The sequence below is a fragment of the Rhinopithecus bieti genome, unplaced genomic scaffold, assembly GCF_001698545.2.
Source record: "Rhinopithecus bieti isolate Rb0 unplaced genomic scaffold, ASM169854v2 scaffold_17420, whole genome shotgun sequence".
In the NCBI taxonomy this organism is placed as follows: Eukaryota; Metazoa; Chordata; class Mammalia; order Primates; family Cercopithecidae; genus Rhinopithecus; species Rhinopithecus bieti.
Window position 1 is genome coordinate 67,406 of NW_016808812.1, and position 21,886 is coordinate 89,291.

At 44.4% G+C, this 21,886-nt stretch overlaps 1 protein-coding gene across 1 annotated transcript in view; it reads right to left on the reverse strand.

Moving 5' to 3' along the window:
* The window catches only part of MAP3K15 (mitogen-activated protein kinase kinase kinase 15), a gene marked incomplete at its 3' end in the record, with an annotated part of 115,319 nt that overhangs the window by 60,668 nt on the left and 32,765 nt on the right, over window positions 1-21,886 (reverse strand). The window lies entirely within an intron of this gene.

Sequence of the window (21,886 nt, forward strand, 5' to 3'; positions counted from 1 at the left end):
CTGTCTCCACTAAAATACAAAATTAGCTAGGCATGGTGGCAGGTGCCTGTAGTCCCAGCTACTGAGGAGGCTGAGACAGGAGAATCACTTGAACCCCGAGGCAGAGGTTGCAGTGAGCCGAGATCGCACCATTGTACTCCAGTCTGGGCAACAAGAGGGAAACGCCATCTCAAAAAAAAAATAAAATAATAATAATAAAAGAATCACGGGGAGCTTAAATCTGAAGACCCAGACATCAGTGCTTCTCATGCTTGACTTTCGGAGTCAGTAGGTTGGCATCATTGCTAAATCCACCGCTCCCTTCTCACTCCTTGTCCTATCTCACATACATATGCATTTGACAACCGTGCACTCCTTCCTCCTTGGACTACTTTCATCATTTGATTTGCAGGACACCACACTCGCCTGATTTTCTCCTACTTTAGTCCATCTCTCTGATCTTTTCACATTGGAGTATACCTTGGCAGTACCCTTGGACATTTCATCTTTCTTGGTTACTACCCTAGATCCCTTGATCATCCATTGCCATGACTTTTCAAACCATCCATATTCTGATGACTTCCAAATTTCTATCTCCAGCCCAGGCCTCTCCTCTAAAATCCAGACTCACATATCCAACTGCCTTCTCAGCATCTCGTTTGCATGTTGATACCTCAAACTTAACGTGTCCCAAATCAAACTTTTTTTCCCCCCTCCCTGAGACAGAGTCTTACTGTCACCCAGGCTGGAATGCAGTAGTGCATTCTCAGCTCACTGCAACCTCTAAGTCACAGGGTGAAGAGACTCTCGTGTCTCAGCCTCCCAAGTAGCTGGGATTACAGGTGTGCACCACCATGCCCAGCTAATTTTTGCATTTTTAGTAGAGACAGGGTTTAGCCATGATGACCAGGGTGGTCTTGAACTCCTGGCCTCAAGTGATCTGCCCACCTTGGCCTCCTAAAGTGCTGGGATTACAGGTGTGTGCCACCATGCCCGGCCCCAAATCAAACCCTTCATTATCCCATCAAACCTGTTCTACAGTCTTCCCCTTCTTGTCAAATGGCCAATCCATTCTTCTTCTTATTCAGGCCAAAAACTTTGCAGTCATGTTTGGTTCCTCTAACACCATTTATTGGACCAGGAGATTCCATTGGCTTTTATTTCAAACTATATCTGAAATTGACCCACTCCTCATGAAGCCCACCCTTACCACTCTGGTCCAAGCCATGTCATTTCCTGCTTCCACACCTTCTAGTCTCAGCACAGAAGTCATAGTGATCCTCGACGCTGTAAGGCAGGTCATGTCATCCTTCTACTCAAAACTCACCAGTGGCTCCCATCTTAGAGCAAACGCCAATTTTCTTTCAATGGCCTGTAAGGATCTACAAGATGTGTTCCTAATTATTTCTCCAACCTCATCTCTTACCACTCCTGCGCCCCGATCACCTACTATGCTCCAGCTACACAAGCTTCCTTGCTATTCCGCAAGTTGATCCCTCTACCTGAAATGATCTTCCCCCACATATCACATGGTATGTTCCCTTGCCTCTTTCTGATCTTTTCTCCATGCCACTTTCTAGTAGGTGTGGTCTTCTCTGAGCACTCAACTTAAAACTGCAATCTTCCCACCCTACTTACTGGCCACCCTATCACCCTAAACTGTTTTAATACATTTAGTTTTTTTTTTTTTTTTTCTGTCTCCCCATTTTAGAATGCATGCTCCAAGAGGGTAGAGATTTTTGGGTCTGATTTGTTAACTACTGTGCTTAGAACTGGATCTGGCACAAAGTAGGTGATCAATAAGCATCTGTTAAATGAATGACTAACTGAGCCGAGTTATTGTAGTGACATGGAGAGATCTCTAAGCATTGATTACTAAGTGAAAAAAACAACAGAATACCTCCTGTGTGGTCCTATAGTTTAAAAACTCTGCAGTATGACATATTTTCACAGTATGTAAATGCATAGAAAATTGTCTCCAAGAATATACACCCAACTGACAAGAGAGGTTACTTCTGGAATATGGATGGGACAAGAGATTAGAGTTCAAAGGGATAACTGCTTTAAATGGATTGTTTTTCAGTTTTTCACAGTAATATACAAACATATTCATCTATTATTACTTTTGTTTTTTTGAGGCAGGGTCTTGCTCTGTTGCCCAAGTGGAATGTAGTGAGTGGTGTGTTCATGGCTCACTGTAGCCTCAAGCTCCTGTGCTCAAGTGAAACTCCTGCCTCACAGTGCTGGGAATACAGGCACGCACCACCACACCCAGCTTTTATTTTTATTTATTTATTTATTTTTGGTAGAGACAGGGTCTTGCTATGTGGCCCAGGCTGGTCTCAAACTCCTAGGCTAAAGTGATCCTCTTGCCTCGGCCTCCCAAAGTGCTGAGACTGCAGGCATGAGCCAACACACGTGGCTTCATCTATTACTTATGCAATAAAATGCACAGAACAAAAACACAACACTGGATTGGGAATCATATAGAGCTAGATTCTGGTTATTTTCACACCATTTATTACCCATTTGAATTTTGAGCAGGGCACTTAGCCCTTCTGTGCCTCAGCCCTTCACCTGAAGTGTCTAACTTTGCTTACCTCAAAGCACTGCCATGAGCTATGGGTCTGCCAGAGCATCGACTTGCCACCAACCATCCTGTCTCCCCGGCCCTCTTTTCTACACTGTGTGTCTATAAGAGGAGATTCATAGGGCAAGAGACAGAATCCCAGTAAATCCTCCTTCTAAGCCAGCCCTGAGCTTTCACACACAAAAGGTCTCATTAGACCAGCGTCCTTTCTAGGATACAGTTTGTGTTGGGTCACCTGTCCAAAACCTTACGAGAGACTTCTGCCTCCAATCAAGATGTAGAAGAATGTGAAAGGTCTTCACTCCTGTAGTGACAATAAAAACCCAAACAAATATAAAAATCACACTGAGGTCGGGCACAGTGCCTCATGCCTGTAATCCCAGCACTTTGGGAGGCCAAGGCAGGTGGATCACTTGAGCTCAGGAGTTTGAGACCAGCCTGGCCAACATGGTGAAACCCTGTCTCTACAAAAATAAGCCAGGTGTGGTGATGGGTGCCTGTAATCCTAGCTAGTCGGGAGGCTGAGGCAGGAGAATTGCTCAAACCCAGAAGGTGAAGGTTGCAGGGAGCAGAGGTCGTGCCACCAGCCCTCACTCTCCCTTCTTGCTCCCTCTCACCACATGAGCTGCCTGCTCCACCTTCACTTTCTGCCATGAATGAAACCTGCCTGAGGCCTCCCTAGAAGCTGAGCAGACACCAATGCCAAGCTTGTATGGTCTGCAGAACTGTGAGCCAATTAAACCTGTGTTCTTTATAAATCACCCAGTCTCTGGTATTTCTTTATAGCAATACAAGAACGGCCTAACACAGGGATATAATATTCTATATCTTGATTGTGGTGGTAGTTTCATGGGTGCGTTTATTTGGCCAAAATCATCAAATCGTGTACTTAAAATTTTAGTTTATTGTATGGTGGTTTTTTGAGACAGGATCTCACGCTGTCACCCAGGCTGGAGTACTATGGCATGATCATAGCTCATCGCAGCTTTGAACTCCCAGCCTCAAGCAATCCTCCCATCTCAGCCTCCTCAACAGCTGGGACTACAGGCATAAACCACCAAGGCAAGTTAATTTTTTCTTTTTTCTTTTCTTTTTTTTTTTTTATAGACAGGGTCTCACTGTGTTGCCTAGACTGGTCCCAAACTCCTGGCCTCAAGTGATCCTCCCGCCTTGGCCTCCCAAAGTACTAGGATTAAAGACATGAGCCACAGTGCCTGGCCTATGGTATGGAAGTTATACCTTATTAAAGCTGACTTTAAAAATACTAGAAAACTAAGCAATAGTTCTGACAGTGTCCTACTGGGGCAATCACTGGTGTCTGCCCTCAGATGCACTCTTGGCCTTTCTGCACCCCTGCTTTGTGTTACAGGGGAGCTGACTCCTCTAGGTTGCTATGCTCAGCTGACAGCAACCGGTGGGAGGCACTAGGGGCAGAGGGTGAGGCCCTAGAGGATGGGAAGGAAGAAGAAGCCAGCGCAGTTTCTCCCTTTTTCTTGTCACTCCAGCAATAGCCGCATCTCTGTTAGACCCAGCTCCCACCAGGCTGGCTCACAATTGTTCCAGGTGATCCTGGCACCTGGGCTCTGGTAATATCACCTCTTCCCTGGGTCCCTCCAGCCAAGGGGTGATAGCAGCTTCCTGCTGATGCTAACTTCAGGGTTGCCTCATCATTTCCGGTCTGGTTTGTCAGCTCTTCTTTCACCTGTGTAACCAATTTCCTACATTGTTTCCTCTATTTTAGTATATGTGCTGCCGAAGCAAGCACATAAGTTTCCTCTATTTTAAATACCTAGAGTGGTCTTTGTTTCCTGACTGGACCCTGACAGATACACACCTACCACAAGAAAGCAGGTGCCCTGCTCTGGTCAGATGCCTCGTATTTACATACATGGAAGGGAACAACTAGAGGCGACCTGTGTCTTAGTGTGAACAATGTTCAGAGCCAAATAAACGCACAAACCCAAATGGTTGTTTTTCTACTCTACAAATAGGACCCAGTTATGTATCAGGCACAACCACCAAGAAATCATCCACCCTAGCTGCCATCATCCCAACCTTTCCCAGTCTCCTGGGATCGCAAAGCACCACCTGTGAAGGCCGGGCTCTACAGTGGGCTGACAGGCCCTCTGATGGGGCTGGGCATTTCCCAGGCTGGCTTTCCCATTCACACGAAGGTAGCAGGAGCTGAAGAGTGGCCTTGCCTGAACTCTCCGTTCTGCTCTGTGACATGTCACCAGGAATCTCCACGCTGACAGATCCAGTTAAACTCTACTCCTTATTTGCAAATTGTAGCAGGGTCACCAAGCCCCATTTCTTTTTGTTTTCCTGGGCACACAGCCAGACCACATTTCCCAACTTCCCTTGAAGTGAGATTAGGACACGAGACTGACTTGTGGCCAATGAAACATGCAAAGAAGTAATAAACATCACTTCCTGAGCAGGCTCCTACAACCCTCTCTAGTATAGTCAAAAGTGCAAACAACTCAAATGCCCATCAATTGATGAATTAATGAAGTGTGGCCTATCTGTACAATGGAATATTAAGCCATAAAAAGGAATGAAGTCCTGACACATGCTACCACATGGATGAACCTTGAAGACAGTATGCTAAGTAAAGGAAGCCAGACACACACAAAATACATACTATATGATTCCATTTATATGAAATGGCCAGAATAGGCAAAGCCAGAGAGACAGAAAAGAGACCAGTGGTTTCCTCAGGCTACAGAGTGAGGCAGGAGAAGGGGTGGTAACTATTAACAGGTTGCCAAAATGGATCAGTGATTGCTGAGGAATGGGGGAGAAGAATTGAGGGAAGCCAGGAAGTGGGGGTAACTGGTAACGGGTATGGGTTTTTGGTGGCGGGGGGAGGATGATGAAAATATTCTAAAATTGATCGTAGTGATGGTTGTACAACTCTGAATATGGTAAAAAACAAAACAAAAAAAAACAAAAAAAGCCACTGACTTGTACACTTTAAATGGGTTGTTCTTTGGGTCTCTGAGACAGGGTCTGGGTCCGTCGTCCAGCCTGGAGTGCAGTGGCGCAATCTCACTGCAATCTCCAACTTCAGGGCTCAAGCCAGCCCGAGTAGCTGGGACTACAGGCATGTGCCACCACGCCTGGTTAATTTTTGTGTTTTTTGTAGAGACAGGGTTTTGCCATGTTGCCCAAGCTAGTCTCAAACTCCTGAGCTCAAGTGATCCACCTGCCTTGGCCCCGCAAAGTGCTGGGATTACAGGTGTGAGCCATTGCATCCGGCCAAAATGGGTTAATTGTATGATATGTGAATTACATCTCAGCAAAGCTGTTCCAAACACAGACACAAAACTTCTCTAACAAGTCACCATGCTCTTTTCCTATCATCTGGCTGAAAGGAGATCTGAGGATCCAGGAGAGGGCAGAACTTCAGGATGCAAGGAGACTGAGTTCACCAAGAAATCACCTGAAGAAGGGACTGCCCAGCCAGGATACATCCACATTGGAACAGTGCGTGAGTGACAGGAAACTTTCTTCATGTTTAGTCAATGAAACTGTGGGGCTGTTTGTTACAACAGTTACACTAGCCTGAATAATACCCAAGCCAACACCACCGAGGCAGCAGGGGTTCCCTCGGTCAGGAAGATCTGTTCCCCTCTGACTTTTTATCACATCCCTTTTTTAGCAGACACCCGGGATCTCACGCTAGGAAGACTTCCATCACCACTGACCCTGACCTAGCCCATGCAGACCCTTCTACTTTTCTGCATTCCCTGCTTTGAGCCACACCCTACTTCAGTGGTTATCTTTGGGTAGCGGTATCATCGGTAATTATGTTTTTATATTTTTCTGTATACAATGAGTATGTCTGACTTGGATGTTTTTAAGCACAGACTCACATATAAATAAAGAAAATGCAATACATTTACTTTCTACTACCAAACTTTAAATTAACTGTAGCACCCAGACACTCATTATGTGGTTCTCTTCTAATACTATACCATGGTTGATCATTAGTCACTTCTTCATTCACTTACCCATTCAACACTTTTTTTTTTTTTTTTTTTTTTTTTTGAGGCAGTGTCTCACTCTGTCGCCCAGGTTGGAGTGCAGTGGTGCGATCTCAACTCACTACAACCTCTACCTCCTGGGTTCAAGTGATTCTCCTGCCTCAGCCACCCAAGTAGCTGGGACTACAGGCATGTACTACCATGCCTGGCTTTTTTCTGAGACGGAGTCTCACTCTGTTGCCCAGGCTGGAGTGAAGTGACACAATCTCGACTCACTGCAACCTCCACTTCCCGGGTTCAGGTGATTCTCCTGCCTCAGCCTCCCGAGTAGCTGGGATTACCACACGTGGGTTGGGGGGTTCGCCATGTTGGCCAGGCTGGTTTCAAACTCCTGACCTCAAATGATCCACCCGTCTCAACCTCCCGAAGTGCTGGGATTACAGGCATGAGCCACTGCGCCCAGCCTTTTTTTTTTTTTTTTTTTTTTTTTTTTTTTTTTTTTTTTTNCTCCTGGGTTCAAGTGATTCTCCTGCCTCAGCCACCCAAGTAGCTGGGACTACAGGCATGTACTACCATGCCTGGCTTTTTTCTGAGACGGAGTCTCACTCTGTTGCCCAGGCTGGAGTGAAGTGACACAATCTCGACTCACTGCAACCTCCACTTCCCGGGTTCAGGTGATTCTCCTGCCTCAGCCTCCCGAGTAGCTGGGATTACCACACGTGGGTTGGGGGGTTCGCCATGTTGGCCAGGCTGGTTTCAAACTCCTGACCTCAAATGATCCACCCGTCTCAACCTCCCGAAGTGCTGGGATTACAGGCATGAGCCACTGCGCCCAGCCTTTTTTTTTTTTTTTTTTTTTTTTTTTTTTTTTTTGAGATAGAGTCTCGGTGTGTCACCCAGGCTGGAGTGCAGTGGCACAATCTCAGCTCACTGCAACCTCCACCTCCCAGGTTCAAGTGATTCTCCTGCCTCAGCCCTCTGAGTAGCTGGGATTACAGGCATGTGCCACCATGCCTGGCTAATTTTTGTATTTTTAGTAGAAACGGGGTTTTACCATGTAGACCAGGCTGGTCTCAAACTCCTGACCTCAAGTAATCCACCTGCCTCGACCTCCTAAAGTGCTAGGGTGACAGGCATGAGCCACCGCGCCCGACCCCATTCAACAAATCTGTATTGAGTGCCTACTCTGTGGGCGTCACAATGTTACTAGGCACTGGCTATATCATGGCCTCGTATACACCATGGCCCCTGCCCCCCTCAGGCTTATAGTACAGCAGGAGGGATGATAGGTATTAAACAAGTAATACAGAAATTGAGGGCTACGAAGGGAAACAACAAGCACTATGAGAATGAGTAACAACAGGAACATCCTTTCCAGACCTGGTATTCTTTGTAACATCAGCTTTTCTCAGAAAGAGACACTGAAACTGAAGGATCATCAGCTTCAGTCTGGTAAGCAGTGAGGGAAAGAGTATTCTGGGTGGGGGAACAGCATATGCTACCATCCACAGCTGAGAACAGCCTGCTGCCCTAAGACTGAAGGCGGATGAGGGCAGCTAGAGAGGAGCAAACCAGGAGGCACAGGCCAGGCCACATGAAGTCATTTCTATTCCTCTTATGCCAAGTTTCTCAAAGGCTCTGCCTAATCAAGGAACTTCCTACCCCAAAGGACTCAGGAGCTATTCCCCAGGTTTCACATGTCACTCCAAATGGCTTTCCAGATTCTAGCTCCTCCCAAGAAGCCTTCCCCCAAATACCCAAGGAATAGCTATTTTTTCATAAATGTGCTCCACTTACCGGGCCGTCCTCACACCCCCAACTGCACAGGAAAACTAGCACATGGGTAGTTCCTTCGTGTCTCCTGAATCCTTTTCTGCGCATTCCTGCCATCCATGAATAATCTCCCAAGGGCTGGCTGCTGGTCAGAACTTCCTTTCATCTGACTTGCTGAGCAACTATTCTTTAAAACGTCAAGAAAAGTGGCATTGTTGTTAATATTTAGTGCATGTCACCTAAGATCACCACGAGACCTATTCTGATGTGCTGCTAAGTGTCTAGGTCATTTTTCACAGGAATTTTCTCATCTCATACAGGTCCTCTGATGGTTATCACTGATGTTTCCTTTGGCTTGATGGCAGAGCCAAGATCGCCATCTGTTCTTAAAGGGAGGCATCACAGGAGAGTTTTCTCTCTGCAGTGATTCTCCTGAGCTGCTGTGAGGAGAAGCCAAATCTATGTGTGCAAATTCCAGAGATATGCCACTAAAACTTTTCTGCCTGCTCAGAATGATATTTGTTGGCCGTTCAATCATGCATTAAAAAAACAGAACCACTTTTGAATAAAGAAACATCTCAAGGAAAAATCTTCAATACAGTAGCCAGGCAACTATGGCATCAATACCTCTGGTAACAGATCTCAAAGTATACATATTTTAGAACATTCCTGGCGTCTTCTGCAGAGCAAAACAAACTACAAGAAACTAAAATTAAATTCTCCCCAGAATTCTGTACAAAATAGAACACAGAAAGACTCAGGAGCTCCCCAGAAATTGATATTTCAAGGAAAACAATTGATCAGAGAAAGAAGGCATTAGAGATTTAAATCATCATCAACTCCCACAAGGGCAGTAGGTGCGAAAGACACACAATGGCCTGATTGCGTCCCACTGGCACTCACCTGTGCATACAGGCTTGATGGCTCCTAGTGCCACTGCCATTCTCCCTCTCCCCACCACCCCTGGGAGTGTCTCACCCCGAGGGCAGCCCTCAACCAGTGATGGCTGAGAGTTAGTGGATAGGTCCCCAGCTTCCTCGTCCACTGTGTGAGAAAACTCTATATGTTGTTCTATAGAGAATGTTCTATAGAGCCTCCCCAAACTCCTCAACACTATAGAGCCTCAGTTTCCCATACACTGATCATCTGCTCATTAATATACCCTCCACTGCCTTTCTTTCTTTCCCTGTCTCCCTCCTGAAACTTCCTAGGCTCACCTCCCAAACAAACTATCTGCCCCCAGATTCTTATCTCAGGGGCTGTTTTGGGGTTGGGGGAGACCTAGATTATGACTCTAGACGTATATTAAAAGTTTTTGAGAAAAATTAAGGGCCAGGCATGGTGGCTCGTGCCTGTAATCTCAGCACTTTAGGAGGCTGAGGTGGGTGGATCACTTGAGGCTAGGAGTTTGGGACCAGCCTGGCCAACATGGTAAAATGCCATCTTTACTAAATATAGAAAAATTAGCCAGTTTGGTGGCAAACGTCTGTAATCCCAGCTACTCAGGGGGCTGAGGCAGAAGAATTGCTTGAACCAAGGAAGCAGAGGTTGCAGTGAGCTGAGATCGCACCACTGCACTCCAATCTGGGTGACAGAGTGAGACTCTGTCTCAAAAATAATAATAATAATAAATAATAATAATAATAATGTGATGGAAATATTAAACTAAAATTGCTTTTAAAATTAATCAGCCAAAGGCCAGGTGTAGTGGCTCACGCCTGTAATCCCAGCACTTTGGGAGGCTGAGGTGGGTGGATCACCTGAGGTCAGGAGTTTGAGTCCTGCCCGGCCAACATGGTGAAAGCCCATCTCTACCAAAAATACAAAAATTAGCCAGGCATGGTGTCAGGTGCCTGTAGTCCCAGTTACTCAGGAGGCTGAAGCAGGAGAATCGCTTGAACCCAGGAGGCGGAGATTGCAGTGAGCTGAGATCGTGCCATTGTACTCCAGCCTGGACAACAAGAGCAAAACTCCATCTCAAAAAAAAAAATAATAATAATAATCAGCTAGCAACAGCAACAAAACTAGACAGAGACTACCTGAGGCAGCGGACAAATAGTTTGAGGAAAATTTGGCATTTGGCAGTGAAATAAATTGTACGTATGCCTTTTAGTTCTCTTAACCTGTGTTCTAACAAAATCTTTTATTGTTTAAGCAAAAACTCCTTTACTATAACGTGTTACTACGAAGCAAAGCGAGAAAGCACACAGAGTAGGTTTTCCTCTCCCTGGAACAGTGACATAATTGAGTTTACAACAACAAACAGGACTGACATAGATGGCTGATAGGATAAAGAATCCATCATAAAGCAAGGTCTTAAAGGATCTGTCTCTAATCGTTCAACTAATGATGCTTCAAGTTACAGACTCAGAACTTTTGAAAGGAGAGCAATATTCAAAATCATCTGGCTCAAATCACTCTTTCTCTTTTTAAAAAAGATGACTATAGGGTCTAGAAAAGTTTGGTGACCTGCCTAAGGCCATGCAGATAGTGGTGGAGTCGGAACCCGGCTCCTGTCAGTCTCCTGTTTACAAAACCTTCAGTAACTACTTCCTAGGGACTACAGAACAAAATCCAAATTCCTTAGCTTATCAGTCAAGGTCCTCAACCCCTGGGGCCAACCTCCCTCCTCAGTCATCTATTTCTCCCTACCACCTGAACAAACCCTTCAGTCAGGCTGAACTGGACTGTTCACTGTAGTCAGAGCCCATCTTAACCTCTGGTCTCGTCAAACATCAACCACTGAAATACAAGGGGTGGCATCGGGTGAACTTGTAATCTGGCACCTGGAGTACAACTAAAGAGACACCCTGAACTGGAACTGGTACCCAGCCTACAGCCTTCCCTTACTTTTTTAAAAAAATTATTTATTTATATGTTTTAAAAATTAATTAGGTAATTTATTTTTTAAACTTAATGATTTATTGATTGAGACAGCCTGGCTCTGTCACCCAGGCTGGAACGCAGTGGTACAATCATAGCTCACTGGGATCATGTGCTACTCCTGCCTCAGTCTCCTGAGCAGCTGGTACTGTAGTTGTACACCACCATACCAGTTAATTTTTAAATTTTGTTTTGTAGAGACAGGGTCTTGCTATGTTGCCCAGGCTGGTCTCAGACTCCTGGCCTCAGGAGTTGCTGGGGTTACAGGTGCAAGCCACTGTGCTTGGCCCTTTTTTTTCTTACCTTTTGTATGTCCACTTCTACTAATTCCTGGGAAGTAAAGTGACTTGCCCACACATACCCAGCTAGTTGGGAGCAGAACTGGGATAGAATACAGGCTGCCTAACTCTCAAACCAACACTTTCCCTACAACACAAAGTCCTTTCTTTACAAATCCTTCAACACAGGCATAAATGTATCCTCTCTGTATTGCTGAAATAAGAGCTGTGATATACCACAAAGTGTTCACACACACTGAAACACAACTCTTTGGAATCTTAAGTGAAGCGTTATCCAGACTCACTTACTGATAATATTTCATCTAAAGTAAAATGTCAATTGCCATCCTGAATTTACAAGGGAGTTATATAGGGTTTGATTTAGTGGCCCTTCTGTCTCTTTAGAAACTCATCCACAAAAATCTGAAAGGCTGTCTCCCAGTTTCTCTTTACCAATGTCCTTATCTCAAGGACAACAGCGACGGGGATGAACGCATGTGAAGTCTCTCAACGTCCGCTCTAAGGTGGAGGAGGCTGAATCTATAGGAAAGTCAATGTTTCCCAAGCGGAACTGCGGCTTTTGTCATTTGTCTGAAATCCTCAGGCAGAGGGCGAGAAGGCAGCTTTTCCAGGGTTAGTGTCTCCTGAACTTCCAGTTTGGTCTTCCTGATTCAACGTGGCAAAGAGGACTTCAGAATGCAGCTAACAGGGAATGTTCACATGCGATTGATTCAGAGTGCCAAGCGGAGGCCCTGGTAGCAACTTACACGCGTCAGGATTTCCCTCAGGAATGGTTAATAATTAATGGTTTACCCTGCATGTCAAAATGTATTACAAATAAATTCCCAGTCCTTATGTCCTCAACTGATATCTGAGGCTGGTAACTGCAATACAGGCTACCACGAGCCTCCAAACAATCAAGTAAGCAACTGGCAGGGCTGTTAACACTGTTAACCAATTTTCTGGATGCCCAGTCACAAAAGATGTGTTAAAACAAAGTCTCCTGTATTTGACTTTACTGTTATGGGGGAAAAAATACCTTAAGCCACTGGAGGAAGTCTTCCCTGCCGCCGCCAAAAAAAATTATGCATGAGAAAAACATAAGGAACTGTGCTCTTAAATCTCATTGATGGCAAATTTGATGTCAGGTAGGGACAAATTTTATTTGAAAGTCCTTTACGCATTGTATTCATTAGTCTTAGCTCTCTCAGGGTTGCATTTTCTTAGGCTGATAGAAAACTTGACCATAACATTGTTTTTGGTTCAGACTATCATTGGAGATGACCTAACACTGGTGGTTGGAATTCTCCGGTGGGAAATAGAAGGGCAATTAACATTCATCCAGCATTATTTAGGCACTGGGCACTATGCTAAATATTTTACTTATGATATTCTTATTTAATTTTTAAAGCCTCAAATTAATTCCCACCATTCCACTTTTTTTCACAGCAGTCCAGTCCACAGTTCTGTGGGTTGTAAACAGCAGAGCGGTTTTGGAATATTTCTCAAACCATTCCCCAAGCTGAATGCTCTCTGGGTGACCAACAGCCGGTTAAGAGCTCTGGGCCACTTTCTGGCCACATTACAAGCAGTTTTTCTTGCCTACTTTAAGCAACCATAATTCCTACAGACTAAGCCACTTGGCACTTGCCCTGTTGACTCTGTAATCTTTTTATGTAACACTAGGCTATCGCCCGATTAGAATTAAGAAGTGTAAATGAGGGATAAATGGAGGAGATATCAAACTTTTATTAACTGCCTTCTAGCTGCCAGGGGCCGTGCAGTCATTTGCATATGGCATATCTTATTTAGGCATCACCATCCTGGTTTACAGATGAACAAATTCAGGCTGAAGGAGTTTAATTAGCTTGACATCATATTGCTGGTGATGCAAATGTCAAAGTGTGTGCTTTTTCTATACCTCAAATGTCTCCCTGCAAATCAGTGGTCTCAACCAGGAGGGATTTTTGTACCCTATAGGACATTTGCCAATGTCTAGAGACATTTTGGTTGTTACAGTGGGCGAAGTGCAGGGGAATGTTATTGGCATCTAGTGGGTAAAGCTGAAGGATGTTGCTAAACATCTTACTATACATAGGACAGCCCCCATGACAGAGTTATCCTGCTCCAAGTATCAATAGTGCCAACGTGAAGAAACCCACTCTAAATCAATAAACTTTGAATTTACCAAATTATCCCTTTTTTCTACAAATACCTATATTCATATAAACCCTGCCCCGTGCAAAATCGTCACCTTAGAGGGCCAGATACTTCTTCTAACAATGTTCTTGTGCTAACAGCACTTCTATAAATTTCTCTTAAGAACTTTTCAGAGCCAACGGGTAGGTTATTTTTTTTTTTTTTTTTTTTTTTTTTTTTTTTTGAGACGGAGGTCTCGCTCTGCGCCCAGGCTGGAGTGCAGTGACCGGATCTCAGCTCACTGCAAGCTCCCCCCCCCGCCCTCCCGGGTTTACGGCCATTCTCCTGCCTCAGCCTCCTGTAGTAGCTGGGACTACAAGCGCCCGGCCACCCTCGGCCCGGCTAGTTTTTGTATTTTTAGTAGAGACGGGGTTCACCGGTGTTAGCCAGGATGGTCTCGATCTCCTGACTCGTGATCCGCCCGTCTCAGCCCTCCCAAAGTGCTGGGATTACAGACTTGAGCCACCGCGCCCAGCCTTGAAGGTAGGTTATTTTAAATATTGTCTGTGGTGGCGATCTCTGTGTTTTGCTAGTAGTTTTGGTAGTTGGAAATGGTCAAAAGCTATCCCTCAAATCTGGTAGAAAAAAATATGGGTGATCAAGCTACACAGTAACAGTGACAGTAACAGCTATAGCCAAGCACCTGCTTCGTGCCAGGAGTACTCCAAGTGATACTACATGGTACACTAATGTTCTAGGAGGTTAAGTGACTTGACCACGGTCATAACAATGAAGTACAGAACCAGGAACCGGAACCCAAATCTGTCTTCAGAACACACTAGAATGATACTGACTTCCTATATGCCTTGAAAGCTAGCAATTCAAAATTAGCTGGGCATGGTGGCATGTGCCTGTGGTCCCAGCTACTTAGGAGGCTGAGGCGGGAGGATTACTTGAGCCCAGAAAGTCAAGGCTGCAATGAGCCATCATCACACCACTGTACTCTAGCCTGGGCAACAGAGGAGAGGAGGAAAGGAGGACAGAAGAAGAGGGAGAGGAGAGAAAAAAAATAAAGCAAGCTGGCAATTCCAAAGAAAAAAAATCCTCTCTGACTGATGCCATCATATTCTGAATAATGGCAGCATTGCCAAAATCAATGCAGAACACTGCAGTGAAATTCATTTGAGTCAAACAAATTCACTTGTTTGTGTAAGTTCAGGTGTGTGTGTGAGAGAAATATACACATGTGTAATTCTTTATTTTTATTTTACCTTTAAGCTCTGTTGGACATGAAAATGTAATTTTTTAAAAAACCACCTGTTAACTTCAGGCACCCCTCAGGAACCCTCTTCCTTTACACACAGCCCTTCTACTGACACATAAATAAGTTAGTAAATAAAGGAGGAAGACAAAAGGACGGAACTGAAGAAGGAAACAGAAAAGGAAGGTATCATGGGCTCAAGGAGGTCAGTGAGGAGGAGTGAAGACAAAGCCCTTTGAGTAAATACTTTTTTTTAAAAGATAACATATTGGCAAGGCCACTGCTCAGAAGATAAGATTGTTCATTTATCAACAAAAAAAATACAACTGGCTTTTGTTACAAAAGTATACATATGGCAAGGATTTCATGGGTATGACACTGCAAGCACAGGCAACAAAGCAGGATTAGACAAATGGAACATCCAGCCAGGTGCGGTGGCTCACGCCTGTAACCCTCGCACTTTGGGGAGGCCGAGGAGGTGGATTACTTGAGGTCAGGAGTTCGAGACCAGCCTTGCCAACAAGGCGAAACCCTGACTCTACTAAAAATACAAAAATTAGCCAGGCGTGATGGCGGGTGCCTGTAATCCCAGCTACTCAGGAGGCTGAGGCAGGAAAATTGCTTGAACCCAGGATGTGGAGGTTGCAGTGAGCAGAAATCATGCCACTGCATTCCTGCTTGGGCAACAGAGTCAGATTGTTTCAAAAAAAAAAAAAGATTAGATAAATGAGACATCAAACTTAAAATCTTTTGGGCATCAAAGGATACAATCAACAGAGTGAAAAGTCAACCTATAGAATATAAGAAAATAGTTACGAATTGTATATCTGATCATGAGTCTATTGAATATATACATAAAAACAAAACAAAAAAAACCCTCCAACAACAAAAAAATCAAATAACCTTTTAAAAAATGGGCAAAGTACTTGAATAAACATTTCTCCAAAGATAATACACAAATGGCCAACAAGCAGATGAAAAGATGCTCAATGTCACTCATCAGAGAAATGTCCACTGAAACTACAACAGGCTATCATCTTATACCCATTAGGGCGGCTAATAAAAAAAAAAAAAAACAGAAAGTAAGTGTTGGCAAGGATTGGAGAAACTGTACACTGCTGGTGGGATGTAAATGGGGCAGGCACTATGGAAAACAATTTGCAGATCCTCAAAAAATTAAAAATATGCCAGGCATGGTGGTTGGTTCATGCCTGTCATCTCAGCACTTTGGGAGGCTGAGATAGGTGGATCACTTGGGGCCAGGGGTTCAAGACCAGCCTAGGAAACGAAACCCCATCTCTACCAAAAAAATCAGCTAGCTGTGGTGGTGTGCACCTGTAGTCCAAGCTACACAGGTGGCTGAAGCAGGAGAATCACTTGAACCTGGGAGGCGGAGGTTGCAGTGAACCCAGATCGTGCCACTGCACTCCAGCCTGGGCGACAGAGCAGGATTCTGTCTCAAAAGGAAAAAAAAAAAAGAAAAAGAAAAAAGTAAAAATAGGACTACCGTATGATCCAACAATTTTACTTCTGGGCATATATCCAAAAGAATTGAAAGCAGGGTCTAGAAGAAATATTTGCACACTATGTTCATAGTAGCACTACCCACAATACTCAAGAGGTAACCTAAACGCCTGACAGATGAATGGATAAACCAAATGTGGTCTGTAGATACAATGGATTATTCAGCCTTGAAAAGGAAGTTCTGACACATACTACAACCATGAATGAACCTTGAGGACATTATACTAAGTGAAACAAGGCAGTGAGAGAGAGACAAACCCTGTGCAAGGTTGTTCAACCCGTGGCCCATGTGGCGCAGGATGGCTTTGAATGCGGCCCAACACAAATGCGTAAACTTTCTTAAAGCATTATGAGGCTTTTTTGCAATTTTTTTTTTTTTTTTTAAGCTCATGAGCGATGGTTAGTGTATTTTATGTGTGGTCCAAGACAATTCTTCTTCCAATGTGGCCCAGGGAAGCCAAAAGATTGGACATCAGTGCTGTACAATTTCACTTATATGAGGTACCTGGGATAGTCACGGCCACAAAAACAGAAGAATGGTGGTTGCTAGGGACTGGGCAAGGGAGCAATGGGCAGCTGTTTAATGAATACGTGCAGAGTTTCAGATTTACAAAATGAAAAGTTCTAGAGCCCTATTTCACCATATGTTTACATATTTAACAGTACTGAACTATATAATTAAAAGTGGTTAAGATGGTACATTTTATATGTATTTTTTTGCCACAATCAACACCAAACCAAGGCCAGGTGCAATGACTCATGCCTGTAATCCCAGCACTTTGGGAGGCCGAGGCCGGTGGATTACTTGAGGTCAGGAGTTTGAGACCAGCCTGGCCAACATGGTGAAACCCCGTCTCTACTGAAATACAAATATTAGCCAGGCGTGGTGGTACGTGCCTATAATCCCAGCTACTCAGGAGGCTGAGGTAGGACAGTCACTTGAATCTGGGAGGCGGAGGCTGCAGTGAGCAAGATCACGTCACTGTACTCCAGCCTGGGAAACAGAGCAAGACTCCATCCCAAGAAAAAAAAAAAAAACTTAAACCAAACCAAAAGTTTATATTATGAATGGCAGCTTCAATACTCAGCTGTCATCTAACGCTCTCATCGCATATAAAACACCCAGGACATATAAAGGTACAGCCCAACAATTTCAAGTGGAGGGCCCTGCCTTATTTTGCTTGTCCTTCAGACAACCAAAACATATATAAGCTAAAGCCTGCTGGAAAGAGTTTAATTGATTATGCCATATTATTAACATCAGCTTTAAAAAGCAGTATATGCAGGGCCAGGTGCAGTGGCTCATGCCTGTAATCCCAGCACTCTGGGAGGCCGAGGCAGGCGGATCACGAGGTCAGGAGTTGGAGACCAGCCTGACCAACATGGTGAAACCCTGTCTCTACTAAAACATACAAAAATTAGCCAGGCGTGGTGGCACACGCCTGTAATCCCAGCTACTCAGTGGGCTGAGGCAGCAGAATCGCTTGAACCCGGGAGGCGAAGGTTGCAGTGAGCCGAGATTAAGTCATTGCACTCCAGCCTGGGCGACACAGCAAGACTCTGTCTCAGGAAAAAAAGAAAAAACAGTGGTACATGCAGTGTGCTATGGGGAGGGAGTTCTGGTTCCAGATCTGTTGTTGACCAGGTGTTATATTTTGGGTCCTTGCCTTTTTCTTTGTTTCTTTCTTTCTCCTTTCCAAAACAAAGGATTTGGACTAAATGATTGCTTTTAAGTTGGCAGATTTTGTGGTTCTCTTCACTAGAAAAGCAACAAGTATATATCCTTCTTTCACAAGATGCTTTTAGGCACGTGGAGACAATGCATTAGAAAAGTGGGAAGATGTCATCATTTTTCTACATTTGACGAACATGTCATAAAGAAAGCTACTTATAACCACATGGAAATAAAGACAGCAAGATCAAACAGTGAACATCAACAGAAAAGACCAAAGGAGGCTCGTGGCTACTGTAGCGATGACAAGCTCACTCTGCCCTCTCGGCTGGGAAGCTCAGAGACTAAGGCTCAGGTGAATACAGTAGGTTCTGGAATAAGCATGCAGCCCCTCTGGTGTGGGCTGGATTCAGTCACGTTCATCTAATGTCCCCTGCACACATTTCTAGGGTCTGCAGAGCATCCTCATCTAGTGCTCCCCTTATTTACAGAATGACACATCAGACATTCCAATCAGTGTGTCACACATCCAACTGCCCTGCCACTTAGTGAGTAATTCAAAGAGGTAAATTTTGTCAGAGTTGGTAGTCTCAATCCAAAGATGCTGGAAGTAGAGTATGAGTACATGCCTTCTATTTTGCGACTGGCAAGTTCTGTTTTGTTTTAACCTGCGACTTTGCTTCTGATTTTCTTCTTCTAGACCATCCAGCTCACTGGCTGGATCCCTGATCAGAATATTCTGACTACATTCATATATCTAATAAAGTCCCATTTGTAAAAGCAACAGCAAATAAAAATCACTCATAAAGGATTCCATGCCATCAAGCAGCAAACAGTTTAACTGCTCAGTGGAAACTTGAAGTAGTTTAGAATGGGCTTCTGAATGCAGTGGAGTGGAAGGCATCAGGGAAAGCTGACCGGCTCGAGCCAGCTTTCCCACTAACAGGGAGTCCTTGACATCTGAGGGTCGGAAGTCATCCATTACTGCCAATCTTTAGTAACTAATTTCTGGCCATGATTTGCTCCACTTCCTGAGAGCTAAAGGTCAACTTTAATGCAGGAAAACTCATTTCTTGTCCATCACTATTTTCCCATTTACAGATACAAAGTAATGCCATAAACTCCCTCAAAGCTATATATATCAGTTGGGTATCTCTTATACGAACTGCTTGGGACCAGAAGTGCTTTGGATTTGTAGTATTTCAGATTTTGGAATATTTACATTATACTTACGAGTTGAGCATCCTTAATCTGAAATACAAAATGCTCCAATGAGCATTTCCTTTGAACATCATGTTGGCACTCAGAAAGTTTTGGATTTAGGAGCACTTTGGAATTCAGATTTTCAGATTAGAGATGCTCAATCTGTAATGCAAACTCCTACTATGCTGGTGGCTGGCCAAGTTAAGCCTAAAGCAAAAATGTGAAATTCAAGATCAGGTTTCATGTGTAAATGAAGCAAGTACTGCAATCATCCTTAGAAAATCCCTTAGTTTGGGCCGTGGCACAGTGGCTCATGCCTGTAATCCCAGCACTTTGGGAGCCGAGGGTGGGCGGTATCACAAGGTCAGGAGATCGAGACCATCCTGGCTAACACAGTGAACCCCGTCTCTATTTAAAAATACAAAAAATTACCCAGGCGTGGTGGTGGTCCTGTCAGTCCAGCTACACTGGGAGGCTGAGGCAGGAGAATGGTGTGAATCGGGTGAGGCGGGAGCTTGCAGTGAGCCGAAGATTGCGCCACTGCCACTCCCAGCCTGGGCAACAGAGCGAGGACTCGTCCAAAAAAAAAAAAAAAAAAAAAAGAGAGAGAGAAGAGATGAGAGAGAAAGAAGAAAAGAAAAGAAAAGAAAAGAAAAAAAGAAAAGAAAAGAAAAAGAAAAATCCTTAGTTTGTTTGGAGAATGAGGTCTCGGCGATTGAGGATCCCGTCTGCCCTATTAAACCAGAAGCACGTCTAATAGGAGATAATCCGACTAAAAGGAAAAGATCCATCAAGGAGAAAGGTAGCTCTCTGGTGTGCAATCCCAGCCACTCTGCTTCCAAACTGGAAACGTATTCATCTCAGGATCACCTCATCCTGCTATACCTGCTTCTTCTAAATACCATTTTTTTTTTTCTTTTTTTTTTTTTTTTAAACAGGGTCTCCATTCTGTCACCCAGGCTGCAGTGCAATGGTGCCATGATGCTCACTACAGCATCAACTTGCCAGGATCAAGCAAGCCTCCTACCTTAGCCTCCTGAGTAGCTGAGACTACAAGCATCATGCCTGGCTAACTTTTTTTTTTTTTTTTTTTTTTTTTTTGTAGAGGCAGGGTTTTGCCATGTTGCCCAGGCTGGTCTTGAACTCCTGAGCTCAAGTGATCTGTCCGCCTCGGCCTCCCAAAGTACTGGGATTACAAGCGTGAGCCACTGCAGCCGGCCCCAATTTTCCATTTCAAATCTTGTTTTAACTCTTTTGTTATTTTCAGAAAATGGCAATCTATTATTTCATTCTCTGTCTGACAACAGTTACCTCTACTGTGTCTGGGAAAAAGACTTAGTGATGAGTAACTTATAACGCCCTTATAGTTTTTATTTAATGAACCAATTTTTTACAGCACTTACAGTGTTCCAGGCACTCTCCTCCCAAGAACCTTAGAAGTGATGACTCATTTAATGGTTATTAATCAAGCAAAGGTAAATATAAATAGGAATGGAGCTTACTATGTTGGGGGAACAGTTACAAGACTTTGCTTTATCAGGCTTAATGAAGACTGGCCTTCATTCACAACAATGCATCCTTGGGATGCTGGGTTTAAAGGCTGCTGGGGAGAGTGTAGGCACATTTCCACAGAGACCATGAAGCTTCCTCCCAAAAAGGAATCAGAATCCTACCATTGTTTGCCAATGTCTACTACAAGCACACGCTATACACCCGAGAAACGTATCCATATGTGTAGAAAAAGCATGTACAACAATGTCCATAGCAGCGCTATTCTCAGTGTCCCCAAACTGCAAACAACCTAGAGGCCCATCAGCAGTAAAACAGATGATCATGGCATATCTATACAAAGGACTACGCGACGGCAATGAGAATGAACAAACCACTAATACACGCAACAGCATAGATGAATCTCACGAACACGACGCTGAATGACACAAAAGAGTGCACACTGTGTGATTCCATTTATGTGATGTTCAAGGACAAGCCAAACTCATCTATGGAGACAGAGGCTCCAACAGTGATCGTCTATGGAGGGGGTAAGGATTGCCTGCAAAGAAGCACAAGAGAACTTCTGGGGTGATGGAAACGTTTTCTTTTTTGATGGGAGTGTTGTTTCCATGTGTATCGCCAATTATCAAACACAAATGATATACTTAAGATGTGTGCATTTTGCTGACTGCAAATTTTACCCTGATTTAAAAAAGAGATGTGACCTCGTATGTGTTACAAGATACATGAAGCCGGGGGTGCCTGTTTTGCTGCCATCATAAGTTATTAGTGTGGATCGATGTGTTCAATCTCACAGCTAGAATGTGTATTCCAGGCCGGGCGCGGTGGCTCAAGCCTGTGATCCCAGCACTTTGGGAGGCCGAGATGGGCAGATCACGAGGTCAGGAGATCGAAACCATCCTGGCTAACACAGTGAAACCCCGTCTCTACTAAAAAAATACAAAAAAACTAGCCGGGCAATGTGGCAGGCACCTGTAGTCCCAGTTTCTCGGGAGGCTGAGGCAGGAGAATGGCGTAAACCCGGGAGGCGGAGCTTGCAGTGAGCCGAGATCACGCCACTGCACTCCAGCCTGGGTGACAGAG